General features: G+C 40.2%; 1 protein-coding gene across 2 annotated transcripts in view; it reads left to right on the top strand.

Moving 5' to 3' along the window:
- The first annotated feature begins 1635 nt into the window (after positions 1 to 1635).
- The window catches only part of LOC132154600 (brain acid soluble protein 1 homolog), a 13877-nt gene continuing 9792 nt past the window's right edge, over positions 1636 to 5720 (top strand). The window contains exon 1 of one of the 2 annotated variants that reach the window (XM_059563228.1): positions 1636 to 1783. The gene's annotated coding sequence lies outside the window, so the exon portion shown is untranslated. The remainder of the gene's footprint in view (positions 1784 to 5720) is intronic. The other variant, XM_059563229.1, reaches the window with a different exon arrangement.

The raw sequence follows: 5720 nt of genomic DNA, 5'->3' as shown, positions 1-5720 counted from the left end.
ACATAAGTCTGAAGTAATTCATTTAGGTAAAGGGGTGCAGAGCCTGTGGTAGTTTTGTAGGCAAACATCAATGCCTTGAATTTTATGCGAGCAGCTATTGGTAGCCAGAGCAAATTGATAAAAAGAGGTGTGATGTGTATTCTTTTCAGCTCATTAAAAATAAATTTTGCTGCTGCGTTCTGGATCAATTGTAAAGGTTTGATAGAACTGGCTGGAAGATTTGCCAAGAGAGCATTGCAATAGTCCAGCCTGGACAGAATAATAGCTTGAACAAGGAGTTGTGCAGCATGTTCTGAAAGAAAGGGCCTGATCTTCTTGATGTTGAATAAAGCAAATCTGCAGGACTGGACAGTTTAAGCAATGTGGTCTGAGAAAGTCAGCTGTTCATCAATCATAACACTCCAAGGTTTCTGGCTGTTTTTGAAGGAGTTATGGTTGATGTGCCTAACTTGTTGAAATTGTGATGAAAAGATGGGTTTGCTGGAAACACAAGCAGTTCTGTCTTTGCAAGGTTGAGTTGAAGGTGATGGTCCTTCATCCAGCAAGAAATGTCTGTTAGACAAGCTGAGATGTGAGCAGCTACCGTCGGATCATGAGGATGGAATAAGAGGTAGAGTTGAGTGTCATCAGCATAGAAGTGGTATGAAAAGCCATGTTTCTGAATGACAGAACCTGCTGTCATGTAGACAGAGAAGATAAGTGGTCTAAGAACTGAGCCCTGAGGCACCCCAGTAGTTAGATGTTGTGACTTGGACACCTCATCTCTCCAAGATACTTTGAAGGACCTATCTGATAGGTAAGACTCAAACCACTGTAGTGCGGTTCCTGAGATTCCCTTTGTCAGTTGGGTTGACAGGAGTATCTGTTGGTTAATCGTGTTAAAAGCAGCGGACAGATCAAGCAAGAAGTATTGAAGATTTGGATTCTGCTCTTGCCAGTCTTAGGGTTTCAACAACTGAGAGCAAGGCAGTCTTAGTTGACTGTCCACTTCTGAAGCCAGATTGGTTGCTGTCAAGGAGGTTGTTCTGTGTGAGAAAGGCAGAGACTTGGGTGAACACAACTCATTCAAGTGTTTTTGCAGTGAAAGGAAGAAGGGAAACTGGTCTGAAGTTCTCTAAAAGAGATGGGTTGAGGGTGGGTTTCTTAAGTAGTGGAGTTAAATAAGACAGTGGAGCCAGTCTTATTTAAGCACATTATCTTTTCCATTGCTATTTTCTATTAAGGTATATGTATTCATCTCATAATTTCTGTTTATGTTCGCTACATTATAAAGTGATGTCGCCAGAGGGCGCACAAAGTAAAATAATAATAATAATAATAATGATTGAGCATTTTACTGTCCCGTTCGCACGAGCGTGAACAACGGGTTATATTTCCATATTTGCTGGTGTGAATTAAGAATGAAAATTTCTGAATTCTTCACACATTGACCAGAATTATAACCACCAGATTCACAAGGGTAGCCTACGTTACAGTTATATTAAAACAGAAAAACAACAACTTATTTTTGTAACTTTATTATTATTATTTTTTTTTATTCTTCTGATAAGTCACAACACATTTGATCACGGTGCGGCGCGCTGCCGTGTCTCGTCTTCAGTGGCTCGCAGCGCGTCGCGCGCCCCCCGCCCCCCAAACCGAATACGAGTGTGCGCGCGAGAAATGCAGTAGGCTACGAGACACACACCGCACAGCCCCGTTAAACCCCGCCGAATCCACGCGCACGGGGAAAAAAGACACTGGGAAAAACAGCCCACAGTGACAGGAAAGCCCACCGCCGACGGTAAGAGCCTTTCAATCCTTTAGTAGATTAAATAAACACTCTGCCTCAGTTACATGAAGAATTTGTCTAGTTGGAGCGTCTCTGATAAATAAGAGCGGCTCCAATTTGGAGAGACAGAGCTCACGGTAGTGAACCGGGGCAATATCGAAATCAAGTGTAGCCTACTTTCAGCACTTCGTTCAGCGGGTGAATGGAGTATTAATTATCAGAGCTTATGATTTCTGAGATGCACGTAAAGATTTCAATAAATAAGCTACGGAATTTACGCAGATGACTTGAGTGGAGAGGGGCGTGTTCCGAACAGACAAGAGCTATCTCTGCGCCTTCATGCCGCATCTTTCTCGCTGTTTATTATTATTTAAAAGCAAAGATTTGATTGAAAATTTCTCATAAGATGAATTAAGCAGTATTCGAATATTGCGTATGCATACGTTTAGCTATTATAGATTTTCAAAACCATTTTTGTAGGCTACGTAGTAAATGGTTTTGGTTACGTTTCCAAAGTAAATGCCGCTCTTTACAGTTTACTGATTTATGCCCACCGTCCGCCCTCTTTTGTCAGAGCTGGCACACATTTTGCAGCGCTGTGTAATTGGTGCACACGCGTGCGCGCACATTCACCCACCCACACACGCACGCACACATAATTTCGGAGACGAAGCTTGTAAATAATATGCACAAGATAAATCCTTATAATGAATTATACTCTTTGTACACACACACACACACACACACACACACAGATAGATAGATAGATAGATAGATACCATTTGTGATGCTATACAATGCCAAAGAGACTCTGTCTCTAATGTACAGTGAACAGGGTTTTTCTCTCGATATCAACGCGCCTTTTTTAGTTTATTTATTATTTTAAGCTACAATCGTAATTGCCTGATCCTTTGTCTCTGCAGAGCACATGCGCATTGCGCGTAGGGTGTGGATGGACAACTTTACCTCCTATCTCTCACATTTTCTACAAATGCACAATTGTGTTCATGATTAAAATATTATTTTCCTGCAGATGTGTTCAACATCAATATTCTGTTTGTAGAGGAATCTACTTTACTTTTCACGGCTATTCTGCAGACAATGAACCGAGTGACCGTGCGCTCGTGCTCGCCTCTCTTGAGGAGGGTTCGTGGGGTGTGTGTGTATGTGTTTGGGGGGGGGGGGGGGGGGGGATCACACTGTGCAAAACGTCTTCGCCCAAATGTCGTCCATGCTTTTTTTCCCCTTCTGGATAAGAGCCGATATTATGGGATGGAGGTGCAGTTGAGGAAAAGAGCGGGCGGTGTGATCATAATCCTCACGTTCACAAGGACCAATAAACCCCCGCTTGAATGAGTCACGCGTTATAACCTGGAAACATCAAATCAACATAAGAACTGAGCGCTGATTTTGCCTGAAAACTGAGGCATTTGCCAAATTGAGTTTTAAATGTTCAGAACACTACCAAAATAAATAGTTAGGTGTTAGCGCAATAAAAAAAATGTACAGTGTAAAACTATTTCAAACATATTTGCTATTGATTACTGATCTTCCGTGAACTGGATTGATGCCATAAAACATTGTTATAATGGTTGCTACACTATGGAAACAGCATATCTCCCTCTCTGTGTGCAAGCTTGAGAGAGAAAGAGAGAGATAAATGAATATCTACATCATTCCAGGTCTCATTTACATGTCCAGTGCAATTGTATAAGGCAAAAAAGGCCTGAAGGCAACTATTGCAGGAGCCACTCAGCCACCAAAAACATTATTAAACCTGCATGACTGAGTGCCAACATGTACAGATTTGCAGTTTTGGTTCTGAGCGCTCATGAGTTGAATTAGCAATTATCTTGATTAAATGTGTGTTTTAAAATGAGTGAGATTCCCTGGACTAGGTCACCCACAGAAACAAAAAGAGCAGTCTAGTGATTCATGTCAGTGCGAGACGCCCTGTTTGAAGCCCAGCTGGACTTTTGTGTTGCAATTGCAGAGGAGAGCAGGACTCAGAGTGAGAAAGCAGTGGGAGTGAGAATGACCTATATTATCTTGGGTAGTTCATGATTGCAAATACTTGTAAGAGTATATTATATTGTAAAAATTAATTTAATGAAGAAATAGTATTGTTAATTATAATACAATACTATTTTATATTGTGAATTAAAAAAACATAAAATAATAATTTAAAAAGTATTTAATAATAATAATGTTGACAACAGATTTTTAATTGTTTCTGATTACAAATTTGGGAAGATAAGGATGTTGCGTTTTTAAATGCACGTTTTACGCGACCCACACTTTCAGAGATGAAGTATGTTTGATGCAGCATTTACTGTGAACCGAGCCACTCAGGGATTCTGAATCTTCAGCTGGTAATGTGTAAATAAACACAGTGCCGCATTTCACTGTAAAACACACAGTAGCCAGTTATTGGGCAGCTAGCAAATTTCACCACATATACTTGCCAACACTGTTTTTACTCGCTTAGTGCTTCTTGGGTGTTAATTTTGGACCCTGGCTGAAATGAAGTAAATGTACTTGAAAACGCCACCGTTTTCCCCCTCACATTTCGGCAATTCATTGGTCAGAAAATGGAAAAATCACATCACTGAGGAAAGTGGAAGAGAGAGAGAGAGAGAACCAAACCAGGCTGGATTTGAACCTGGATCATTGTTGGCCAATAGCTCACAACATCCTAGCAATCTGGCAAAACTCCCTAGAAAATCATGGCAACCGAATATATGTATAAGTACTTTACATCAAGTGTGCCACAAATCGGCAAAGTCAGTGAAAATCTTTTTTTTTTTTTTAGCTCTAAAATCTAATTCTGAATTCAGTGCACCAGGTGCTTTCATCTGAATGTTTAGATGATTGCGATCACAGTTTTCAGTGTTTGTCAGAAAAAGAGCAGGACAGACATGAAAGCAAGAGAGAGACAGGAAGGAGGCAGAGAGATAGGATGGCATTGACACAGACAGAGACAGAGACAGAGACAGAGACAGTTTAGCCAAGCAGGGCTTTGAGTGTGTGTGTGTGTGTGTGTGTGTTTGTTTGAGGAGGAAGATCATTGAAGGGGACAGATAACTCAAGAACATCTGAAACGGTCCCGAATTAGAGATGCATTCAAAATCACTGTTATTTTTGGACCTGTCACTTAATAAAAAGAAAAAAAGATTTTTAAAGTCTACGTACCCATTCTGTCACACCGTTGTTAACTACTTCAGATTAGTGGAGCATCCTTTTATTATTTGATGTTTTCCTCAGGCAGCCTTATTTGTGCTTGCAGAACTTGATAAGTTTTAGTGTCAGTCACTAGTCAGGTTCTGTCCCATCATGCATTGCGGTCTGTGTGCACTGTGTTGAAGGTGATCGGTGGCTTTATGAGGAGCAGTAGAACTGAGCCACTGAGTTTGGTATTGTTTCACTTTTCCATTTTTGCTGAATAATTATTTGGCTTTTAAAATTATGGCTATACGTACACATTGCATCTAAATTCGGTTGTCATTTAGTGCCTAATCCTGTTCTGTATACACACAGTTCAGTAATGGGAGTGACAGCAACTGAATTGACTCAAAAAGCAGGTAGTGACAACTACATTTACAGAAGCTCTACACAGTTTGTATGCAACCAAACCGAACGACTAGTTGTTAAGAATGTATTTAAATGCGTTTAAGAGTTGTTTCTTTTCTGTATGTGCAGTAGAAGTAATCACAGGATTTTGACTCATTTGTGTTGCCAGATATTTATAGTATAGTATTGAATGGATAAAAACAGTTGAAACATTTTTCAAAATATCTTAATATCAACCCACAAGATGCAGGGTAACTTCATGTGTTCATTTATTTCTATGATTATGTGTTAATTATCATCTGTTACCTGGGTAAGCAGCAGCTGAGATTCCTTGATTATGATATTGTGTGTGTCATCATGGAATCTCTCTCTGGGTTGC

This window comes from Carassius carassius, chromosome 12, assembly GCF_963082965.1.
Source record: "Carassius carassius chromosome 12, fCarCar2.1, whole genome shotgun sequence".
Lineage (NCBI taxonomy): Eukaryota > Metazoa > Chordata > Actinopteri > Cypriniformes > Cyprinidae > Carassius > Carassius carassius.
The sequence above is the reverse complement of the archived record's forward strand: the minus strand, read 5'-3'. Positions and strand labels throughout refer to the sequence as shown.